Source organism: Cervus elaphus, chromosome 24 (assembly GCF_910594005.1).
Source record: "Cervus elaphus chromosome 24, mCerEla1.1, whole genome shotgun sequence".
Lineage (NCBI taxonomy): Eukaryota > Metazoa > Chordata > Mammalia > Artiodactyla > Cervidae > Cervus > Cervus elaphus.
The window spans coordinates 25,997,881-26,009,717 of record NC_057838.1 but is presented as its reverse complement, the minus strand read 5'-3'; the positions used below and the strand labels follow the sequence as shown (position 1 = coordinate 26,009,717).

Below are 11,837 nucleotides of genomic sequence, written 5' to 3'. Positions count from 1 at the left end.
ACTGAGAGTAACAAGCGCCTGCTGTAAGAAGCCTTGGGCTAATGGGACCAGAGTGCTGGGGCTCCCAGAGGTGGGCCACACCACCTTCAGGAACCCATCTCTCCATAAAACCCCATCCCCTGAGTTACCGCAAAGAGCACTAAAACACAAAAGTGGCACCGAAAAGGGTAAGTGTCCCATCTGCTCTTCCACTCACAGCTGTGTGACTTCACACAAGTCTCTCACCATCTCTGGACCATTAGCTGGGAGATTTCCAAGGCCCCAACCGTCTCAAGATTCCCGATTCTGTACCATGCTCAACTCCTGCCTAGCCAAAGGTCCAGCTGAGCAGAGCTCCAAGAAAGCACAGACGTTTACATCTGCTGCCCCACCAAGTCCTTCCCCCAGGATGTGACCAGGTAAATGCCTCCCCCAGAGTGCCAGGCAGTGCCCTCAAAACCCTCAGGCTCCCTGGGGTGGGCATCAGTTGGCAGGGGGTCCTCAGGCCCTAGTTCCCAGGTGCCAGGCTCACCACCTCCCCTTCACACACCTGACAGGTGTGTCAAGCATCAATGAAGCACTCAGTCTCAATCAAAGAGGACATAAGACGATGCATTTTCTTTTAATGGGTTATGTGGTTAAAATAATAAGCTGCTGAAATCTTTCCATTTGGGGTAAAATTATGTATTACAGGAGCCTCGATTGTTCTGGGGCTTTCCAGGTCGTGCTAGTGGTAAAGAACCTGCCTGCAATGCAAGAGACATAAGAGGCTCAGGTTCAATCCCTGAGTGGGAAAGATCCCCTGGAGGAGGGCATGGCAATCCACTCCAGTATTCTTGCCTGGAGAATCCCATGGACAGAGGAGCGTGGTGGACTACAGTCCATGGAGTCGCAAAGATTCGGACACAACGGAAACAACTTAGCATGTCTGTACGATTGTTCCACCACCACCTCCTGCCCTTTCCCTAGGCAGCCTGACCACGACCACTGCGTGTTGGCTGAGCTTTCTGGGCCCCTGTGTGTAAAGGCAAGCCCGGGGGTCTCCAGGGCACTAGAAAGGGCAGTGTGGCCTTCCCAGAAGCTCACAGCTCCTGCAGCCGGTGAAAAGAAACATGTGGGACTTCACATAGACCGATAGAGTAGGCATCTATGAGTTTCATCTTTCAAACAGACAGATTCCCTTTTGTCAGAAACAGTTGCCCAATTTTTATGGAAATCCCACACTTTCACGGTCTTAATCCCAGTGGTTTGGGATGACAAAAGCCACCTGGTCCCAGGTGAGACTCACCAGCCTATTTCATAATATTGATCAAGTGAGGATCAGTCCGGTGATAGTTAGTGAGGACGCCAGTCCTCTAAAGGAGTTTCTGCTCTAAGAGTCAGAAAATCCCAGGACCAAGACTCTGGGTTTGCTTACAATTTTCTGAGTTAGATAGAAAGAGCACCAGAATATAGTGCCCCCTCCCAGGTGTTCTTGCACGCACAGCTGTGTGACCTCAAACAAATCTCTCACCCTCTCTGGGCCCCCAGCTGGGAGATTTCCAAGGCCCCACCTATCTTGAAAATTCCCGAATTCCTTTTTCCCAAACGTCCTGCAGTCTGACAAGTAGATCTGAGTTACCAGGCTCAGTGACAGCTTGGGAAACGTGACGGATTATAAAGCATGTTATAAGTCCAGGGGTGGTAGTTTTGGCAGAAGCATGAGTGCAGGGAAGGCAAATCTGTATCTAGATAAGAGTCAAGACCAGTAAGGACAAAACTCAGCTCCTTCCACGATGGAAGCAGCCTAGTGCAGTCAAACACCCTTTCACACAGTGCTCTAGCCCAGTTACCTCGGGGTTGGGAGGAGTGTCCATCAGCCGGGGTCAGTAAGCAGGTTTAGCCAATACAGAAGTCCACGCATGCATGTTCAGCCATGTCTGACTCTTTGCAACCCCATGGACTGTAGCTTGCCAGGCTCCTCTGTCCATGGGATTCTCCACGCAAGAATACTGGAGTGGGTTGCCATGCCCTCCTCCAGGGGATCTTCCCGACCCAGGGATCAAACCCAGGTCTCCTGCATCTCCTGTATTGCAGGTGGATTCTTTACTGCTGAGCCACCTGGAAAGCCAGTGCAGAAGCCCAGTACTCTCCTGATCTCTGAGCTTCACTCGCCCAGAGACCCAGCAAGTGTTCAGTTAATCTGATCCAAGGAGATAGTTGGATTTGATAATACAAGCCAAGAGTCACCCAGATCTGGGTTTGGAACCCCTCCAAGGGCAATAACTGCCTCTGATTTTTAGAGACATTTCTGGAGGAGCCCAAGGATAAGCAGGGGAATGAGAAGAATCCTGGGCTGTGAACATCATTGCTTCCTCAGAAGAAAAGTCAAAAGATACTCCCTCCATCCACTCTACTTTCCACTCAGTTATTCCGACTGCTTTGGAGATCTTCAGCAGGAAATCAAATGCCTAAGCACTTATGGCTGTCACACCTACTTGCTACAATGGACTCGAAAGAACGTACCATAAAAGCACACATGGTAGTTAGGGAAGACTGCGATAAAGGTGAGAAAGAGATGGCGTACTACGTAGAGAAAAAAGAAAACTGTTGTTTCACTTCCCAAGAAAGAGAGTTCATTTAACAGAAGTGAGCTCTGGGCATCCTGGGATGGAGGAGCTGGCCCCTTCTGTGCAGTTGTGAAGGAGAAGGCAGCAGCCTTTCTCCAGGCAGAGGCAGGACAGGACGGTGTCCCCTTCCTGTGAACAGAGTCCCTCGAGTTGTCTTGGTACAGGTATCGGGGCTTCCCTGACCTGGTGGCCTTAGGGGGCGAGGGGGATAAGGTCAGATCAGGGATTGAGGGGATCCTCCCAGAGCACCACAGTATATGGTCTACACACCCTCAGGCAGCTATCAAGTTAAACAGCCAGAGCAGGCTGTCCTCTGAGCCTGGCCAGACGTCCTGCCTCAATCCTATGCCTGGGTTTCCTTGCCTTCCAAATGGAGGAGTTTTAGCTCTAAAGTCCCTTCCAAACTCAACAGTCCGAGCTCAGAGCAGGAGTGGAGTCTCTTGGGGGATGTCTTAGGTGAGTCTCCCTGGAAGCAGAGCCTGAGGCAGTGATTCTGTGCAGAGAAGAGAGGGAAGCAGGACAAGGATGGGGAGGAGGTGAGGTATATGGTCTCTCTTGAGTTTAGCCTGAGCCCAGTGGGGTGAGGAGGCCAGAAGTGTGCTCTGAAGCAGAAATTCTACTCCAGAGTCACCCCCTAAAGCAATTAAGGGCTTTGCACCCCTTGTCAGTCACTCTTCATGGACTGCCTTGGATGGGGTGTTCATACCTCCTGGGCAAGGTGGGCCCTGAAGGCAATTCTCCAGAGAAGGGGTTCTTCTGTGAGCCACAGCAGCCCTTACAACAGCTAGGGGAGGCATGAACCACAGCCACCGATGCCCGAGACATCCAAATATTCCTTCTCAGACCTCTACAGAGAAGAGACCTGCTGGGCATGGAAAAGACATCCAGTGTTCTGTAAGGCCCTCCCCTTTCATTCAATTAATGTGACTGAGCCACCTGCCAGGCACCATTCTAGGTGATAGAATATGAGGCCTGGCTTCCCAAAAATTATAACAAAGATTCTGTTTACCATAAACAAAGATTCCCCCTCTCAAGAAGGGCTGGACCCCTGCTCCAGGGAGAACCAGGGGAGAGCTGATCACCAGCTGCCACTAGGCACCTTCTGGGCAGAGAGGGTGAGAGGCACGTGTTAGGTTCTGAAACGCCTGTGGCACATTCAGGCAGAGATGTGGGAGCCAGGCTGGTCCCATCTGGAAGCGAGCCTGGCTCCACTCTCCAGCAGTTTCTGGCCAGGAAGCTGGCTGTGCAGCGAACTGCAGCCATATGTTTGAGCAAATTCCACTTGGCAGGTGGACAGGGAGCATTTGCTGGGCAGTTCTTTGCCTTCATAGCCTTATGCACTATTCTTTCACCTTTTAACGTGCGTCTGTGCTCAGCTCTGCAGCCCACCCTCCATGGGATCCTCTCCCAAGGGCCTGGGCGCTCACCCTTGGCCAGCCCAGGATCCGCTCTCACGACCCCAGACATCCACAGTGGGGGTTGGGGGGATGTGCGGTGAAGAATGTGAACCTAAGAAGCATGGCCAGATCTGGGCTTGGCTGGGAGGTCCACGACAGGCAGGCAATGAGGAAGGGGCCACACAGAAGCCAACGGAAATTACAAGAGGTTGTTCAATATCCCTTCTTCAAGCTCAAAGTCCTTCCTGTTCATGGAATTACAAGAGGGATGTTTGAGGAGGAGGAGAAAGGGGCCTAAAGCCAGTATCATGCCAGTGAGAGGGAGCAGGCTTGGGGATGCTGGAGAGAGGTCCCTCACAGAGACCCATTAACACACTGGGAAAGCCGGCAGTGTCTGGCGCCTCATGCATGGCCACAGCACCAAATGCAGGCTCAATCTGTTCATGACTCCAAGCCAAAGCATCAATCACAGGCAACCATTGTGGGGCTCACATTACTGTCTCTCCTTCTGTCTCTATCTCTTTCTGAATCTATCTATATATATGACATGGTTGGATGGCATCACCGACTCGATGGACTTGAGTTTGAGCACTTTATCAGTTTGTCTCACTCTGGGAGACAGTGAAGGACAGGGAAGCCTGGCGGGCTGCGGTGCATAGAGTTGGACACAACTGCAATCCAAAAGAGATGGACACAACTGAGCAACTAACACTTTCACTTTCATACACACACACACACACGCACGCAGACACACATACCTACACACACATTTCTCTAAAATATGGAGCAAACCACTTTCTATCTTTCAGAGAAAAGTCCAACAGCAAGCCATTTGGTGGCCACTAGTCTGTAACACATGCTCGTAACTGAGGACTGCTGTGTCATTCCAGAGGAAACTAAAAGATGTGACAGGAACAAAAAAGAGTACTGACCACAACACTAAGATCCATTGAGCACTTCATGCAGGCCAAGCTCCATGCAAGCCCTTTCCATTCATGATCGCTGTTCCCCACAAGCAGCCCTGGTGTGAGAATCGTCAGCACCCACCATCTGCAGGTGAGGAAGCTGAAGTAGAGAAGAGAACCAACTAGTCCAGGCTCACAGAGCCAGTGCAGGGGCTGCTCACTGGTCCAGCTCCTCACCACCTGACTGCAGACTGACACAGACTCCAGACCAGCTTGACTTCTTGCAAAAAGTTTACGAAAGCACTGTCCAAAATCAACTTCTACAAATGAAGCCCAGGAATAAACAGGAGAGAAGGACTGGTGAAGAGAAGGGGAAAGGATGGGGAGGAAGGAGAGGCAAAGTCACAGAAAAACGAAGCCAGGGTGAGGGATTGCACCAGGCCAGACAGCTGAGCCCGAGGCATCCTGGCAAGTAAGGCCAAGGACACAACGGGATGGCAAGGTCTCACCTGGGACAGCTCAATCCACTTTGTCAGAAAAGAGACCTTCCCGGCCCTAAATCCTGAAATGGATTTGTCCCAGAGTTTTTCTTTTTTTTAAGAGCAAAATTCAGGGACTTCCCTGGAGGTCCGGTGGCTGAGACTCTGTGCTCCCAATGCAGGAGGCCCGGGTTCAATGTCTGGTCAGGAAACTAGATCCCATATGCCGCAAGGAAGACCTGATGCAGCCAAATAAATAAATATCTTTTAAAAAGACAGAGACTTTCCTGGTGGTTTAGCAGTTAGGACTTTGCCTTCCAATGCAGGGCATGTGGGGTGGAGTGGGCGCTGCTTCTATCCCTGGTTCTGGTCAGGGGAACTAAGATCCCACATGCCTCGTGGCCAAAAAAAAAAAGCAAAACATAAAATAGAAACAACCCTGTAACAAATTTAGTAGAGACTTTTACAAAATGCTCCACATCTCTCCCTCAAAAAAAAAAAAAAATCTAAATAAAAAAAAGAACAAAATTCAGAGACTGTTATTTCTGAGAAGGATAAGGATGTTTGACATTTGGTTGGTACTCACTGAGAAAAACTTCTCTGAAAGGAACCCCTTCTATCCTGTTGGTGACAATGTAAACTGACGCAGCCACTATAGAGAACAGTAAAGAAGTTCCTTTAAAAATTAAAAACAGAGTTGCCGTATGATCAAGCAATCCCACTCTTAGGCATATATTCAATCAAAACTCTAATTTAAGGAGATGTATGTACTCTATGGGGGCTTCCCTTGGGGCTCAGCTGGTAAAGAATCCATCTACAATGCGGGAGACCTGGGTTCAATCCCTGGGTTGGGAAGATCCCCCGGAGAAGGGAAAGGGTACCCACTCCAGTATTTTGGCCTAGAGAATTCCATGGACTGTATAGGCCATCAGGTCACAAAGAGTCAGACAGTACTGAACGCCTTTCACATTCACTATGTGCCCTATGTTCAGAGCAGCACTATTTATAATAGACAAGACATGGAAACATGCTGAATGTCCACTGGTAGACGGACAAAGATGATGTGGTGTACATACAATGGAACATTACTCAGCCATAAAAAGGAATGAATCGAGATGATCGTACCAAGTGAAGCAAGTCAGAAAGAGAAAGGCAAACGTCATATGGTATCACTTATGTGTGGAGTCTAAAATATGACACACATGAGCTTATCTAGGAACCAGAAACAGACTCACAGACACAGAGAACAGACTTGAGGTTGCCGGGGGTGGGGAGGGAGGCAGAGGGATGGATTGGGGGTTTGGGGTTAGCAGATGCAAACCATTATATACAGGGTGGATGAACAACAAGGTCCTACTGTGTAGCATAGGGAATTATATTCAGTATCCTGTGATAAACCATGAGGAAAAATATGAAAAAGAACATATATCTCTATAACTGAGTCGCTTTGCTATACAGCAGAAACTAACACAAAGTTGAAAATTAACCATACTTCAATTAAAAAAAAAAAGAAAACCTCCTCTGCCTCTGGTGCCTCTGTGAAGGGCTGGGCAGTGGGAAGTAGCCACTGACCAAGGCTGAACTCCTGAGTTCTGAAAAATAGAACATCCACGCCCACGTGTGTCCCCCACCTGACGCTCTCCCATCCCCTCTCATCTCTCCCTGCTCTGCACCCCACCAATGCCCTGCAATGCTGAGAGGGCCTGACATTTCAGTCCTGCAACTGATGGCTATGCGCCTCAAGCTGTTACTCACTGAGGTGAAAATTAACTGGACTCAGTTATGCGTTCGCCCTTATTGCCTCCACTGCTCATCCCCGCTCCTGGAAACTCCTTCTAAAAGGGACTCTGTGCAGCATGTGTGTGCGATGGCGCAGGCTCTATCTTATTCAGATGAAGGACGCACAGGTGGACGTGGACTTTCTTTTATCAGAACTCATGAGTTCAGGCTTGGCCCATGGCCACTCCCCACTCCCAACCCCTCACAAGGCACCCGAGACAGAGCAGGCTTTCTCAACCGCTACCAACAGTAACTCCTCCTCAACAATGACCACCTCTGAGGATGCCTTTTTTCCTATTCACATTTAAGTGATGACTTAGAAAGACACAAAATTTCAGGTAGGAAGATTCCTTGCATGCTCTGCAGACATCACACCATCATCTCCCAACCTCCCACGTGGCAGTGGAGAAGCTGGATTCTCTTGCAGGTGTCTGCCTTCTGTCTCTGGACGCTTTCCTCAGGCTCTGATGTATTTATTAGACGGCTAGACGGCATTACTGACTCCAATGGACATGACTTTGAGCAAACTCTGGGAGACAGTGAAGGACAGGGAAGGCTGGCGTGCTGCAGTCCGTGGGGCTACAGAGACACTACTTTACGACTGAACAATTGTGTGTGTGTAGTCTGTGTGTGTGAACCTATCCTGTTTGGTATTCCAGGCATCCATCAAATCAGAGGGTTTAATCATCTCATAAAATCTTCAGTCATTAGTTCTTCAAACATTTATTTTCTCTTCTCCATTTACTCACTCCCCTGTTTGTGAGCTTTATGGATAAAACAACAACAACAACACTTCTAATTGTTTTCTGTCATTCTTTCCACCTCTTTACCTCTCTGATACCTCCTGGAAGAAGGAGGACCCAAACATCCCTCTCCACAAGCACTCTCAAGCTGATTCCTCCGAGTTCTTCAACCCACACACTGGGTGCTCTATCTTAATTCTACTTTTCATACCTATTATCTCTAATTAGTTTTCTTCATAAACATTTATTCCTGCTTCTGATCTCCCCGAGGATATTTATTCTGCTTATTTAAACTTCTTGATCTATTTGTTCCCTCGGTTCTGCTCCTCCCACACAGGTTGCTCCATTTGTTGGGCTTCTTAAGAGCACACGCACTCCTTGGATGTCTTAGAAATTTTTTCCCTGAGGGCTCTCACCCCGCTCCCACCCCGCCCAATCTCCTCGGCATTCAGCTGACATAGCCAGACCCATCCACTCGCTTGGGGATGGCAAGCTCCTCCTAGGGTCGAGCCCCTCGGGAGCACTCTGGGCTCACCCCTAGGCAAGCCTGCCCCTCAGGGTGGGATTGGGGAGGAAGACTGCCAGCCCCCTGCACGCGTTGCCTCCTCCGTCCCGATGGCAGTGGGGGACTTCCCTCTGGCTATACTGCGTCCTGCCCTGTGGAAGACCAACCCAGAAGGCAATCAGCCACCCAAGGCGACATAGGAGAGAAGATGTGTGTATGGAAGGCCCCAGCCCTGTCATTGTTCTCCACTGGGGGACCCCACCACCTTCCCTGTTCCAGGGTTCTCTCCCAGCTTCCGTGTTGGTTCTGGAGACCCAGGCACCATTCTTGTGCCAGAGGCATTTCTACGTTTGAAAAACCATGCAGCAGCCCATGCTGGTGGCCACCTGGCTCAGAAAACTGCCCACCAGGCCCCTCTCAGGGAGCACGGCCTCCAAGTGCCCGCTGCTGCCTGCCCCAGGGCGCTTCAGAACAAGAGGCAAATGCTTACGGAGGCAAGCCAGGATGTCTTCAGGGCTTCTGACATCTGTGAGTGAAGCCTGGCCACCAGAGGCTGGTCTTGCCCTCACCTCCCATTTGCCTCCAAAGAATGCGCTGAGAAGCCCCTGCCCACCCAGGAGTGCAGGGCCCCTCTGGAATCTTGCACCCGAGGCATTTCTTAGAGTCGAGTACTAAAACCTTCACTTCTCCTGAGGAACAGACAGGTGTTCTTTCTGCTGATGAGGAATATATTCACTGACTCCTTTCCCCTTCCTGTTTTTTTTTTTTAATTTTTAATTTTATATTGAAGTATAGGCAATTAACAATGTTGTGGTAGTTTCAGGTGAATAGCAAAGGGACTCAGTCCTACATATACACGTATCCATTCTCCCCCAAACTCCCCTCTCATCCAGGTTGCCAGGTAACATTGAACAGAGTTCCCTGTGCTATACAGTACATCCTTGTTACCCATTTTAAATATACAGCAGTGTGTACATGTCCATCCCAAACTCCCTATCGCTTCCCCCCACATCCTTACCCCTGGCAACTACAACTCTGTTCTCTAAGTCTGTGAGTCTTTTTCTCTTTTGTAAATAAGTCCATTTGTATCACCTTTTTTTAGATCCCACATATAAGTGATAGCATATGATATGTGTCTCTGACTTACTTCACTCACTCTGACAATCTCCAGGTTCATCCATGTTGCCGCAAATAGCATTATTTCACTCTTTCTAATGAATCCTTTCCCTTTTCGTTCAGAGCCAAGACTGAGCTGCAATCCCAGCACATACCTAGAGAGACTCGTAGCCTGCACATCCTGATTTACCATTAGGTATTATTTACCTTTTTACCTGCCTATTTATTTAGGTCCTCATTAGCTAATTGTTTAAAAAAAAAAAAAAAGCAAGCCTCTTTTGGAGATCCATGAAACAGGAAAGGAAAAGAAGAATAAACAAAGGAATTCACTGTCTGTACTTCTCTGGACCTGCATTTTAATATTAAGCTATATTTTACCATTTTATTTTATCCGCTTCTGTTATATATCAACTCAGTTTCATTGTGGAATGAGGTTGGCCATATAGGAACGTACAAAAAATAAAACACATAAAGTCTGTGAACTGTGACTTTGTGAGTAATTCTATAAAACACCAAGACATATACTTATGGCTGATTCATACTGTAAGGCAGAAACCAACACAACATTGTTAAGCAATTACCCTCCAATTAAAAAAAATTAAATCTATTCATTTTGAACTATCTATTCATAGTTCAAAAAAACACCAAGACGTTCTACACATGACCATTCATTATGTTCAGCCTTAATGAAAGTCAAGGTCCATCAATCAATGGAAGCATCCTTGATTTGCTGATCAAGAAGCTGATCATGTATGGATGTGAGAGTTAGACCATACAGAAGGCTGAGCACCGAAGAATTGTTCAAGAGTCCCTTGGACTGCAAGGAGATCAAACCAGTCAGTCCTAAATGAAATCAACTTTGACTATTCATCAGGAGCAGTGATGCTGAAGCTGAAGCTCCAATACTTTGGCTACCTGATGCAAAGAGCTGATTCACTGGAAGAGATCCTAATGCTGGGAAAGATTCAGGGCAAAAGGAAAAGGGGGCAACAGAGGGTGAGATGGTTAGGTAGCATCACTGACTCAATGAATGTGAGTTTGAGCAAACTCAGGAAGACAGTGAAGGGCAGGGAAGCCTGGTGTGCTGCATTTCATGGGGTCGCAAAGAGTCAGTCATGACTGAGCAACTGAACAACAAGAAGCTTTTGTTAGAATAATAACAGCACCCACTATAACCTGGGCTGGTTTCTGAGCATATTCATTTCACAGGAGGGAAGGTGCCCCTACCCCAATATACTTTCTTATTCAGTGAGGATGCTACCAAGCCTTCATGAATGAGGGACATACACACTTGTAAGCAGATGAATTTACTCTGAGCTTTTCATGCTCTTGGCAGCAATGGCTTCCCAGACTGCAAGTGCAGGTGAGGATATTAACTGGCCCCTAGAAGGGGCCCATGATCACAAGGGCATTGACGGGGAAGCACTCTCAAAGCTTCAAGAGAATTCCAAGCACCAGGTAGAGCTCTGCGATTTTCCAGGCCATAGGTGGACATGTTAAGAAGCCTGGCTGATTCACAACTGGCACCTAAAAGTTCACTTTCTCCTGCAGGCAGGCCTGGGAAATACTGAGGGGCCACCTAAAAGCATGCTATATTCTCGCCTCTCATCAAGGCTCCATGGCAATGCAAGTAGGTGAAAGGCTGTGTGGAAATGGGTAAGAAACAAATGCCCTTGGGCGCTAGAAAAATCACTCTTCAGGGAGTTTATTTTTTTTTTTTTCTTTTTCTTTTTTTTTCACGAATTTGCGTGTCACCCTTGCGCAGGGGCCATGCTAATCTTCTCTGTATCGTTCCAATTTTTTAGTATATGTGCTGCCGAAGCGAGCACTCTTCAGGGAGTTTAATAGGACCAGGCAGCTGCTGCACATTTACTGTGCAGACTCTCCAGGAACTTTTTCAAATGAAGAGTCTTCCTCCGCAAGGTGTGGGTTTGTGAAGGCACCATGGAGCACTCACGGATGCTTGGGCAGGAGTGCCGGGTCTATGTTCAGGAGTACAGGCCCAGATTGGTCATCATTCAGCACCCTTGGTCTGATCCTTACCCTTTCTCTGTACCTTTCTTCCTCCCATCAGTGAAATATGAATTGTAACCGTTGCATAGAAGCTTTGAGGATCTGGGAAGAAATGGCAAAGGATTCTACACTTCTCAGAAAGGATATAAATATAAATATAAATCATCATAAACATAAATCATCCTACTGCTTTGAATGAGTAATGGTGTTTTTGTTATTTAGCTGCTCAGTCATGTCCAACTCTTTTGTGACCCCATGGACTGTAGCCCACCAGGCTCCTCTATCCATGCGATTTCCCAGGCAAGAATACAG

At 48.1% G+C, this 11,837-nt stretch overlaps 1 non-coding gene across 1 annotated transcript; it reads right to left on the bottom strand.

Moving 5' to 3' along the window:
• Positions 1-11,232: 11,232 nt before the first annotated feature.
• Positions 11,233-11,341, bottom strand: LOC122683346. The gene has a single exon (XR_006337698.1). It is a non-coding gene; the product is annotated as a U6 spliceosomal RNA (small nuclear RNA).
• Positions 11,342-11,837: the final 496 nt, after the last annotated feature.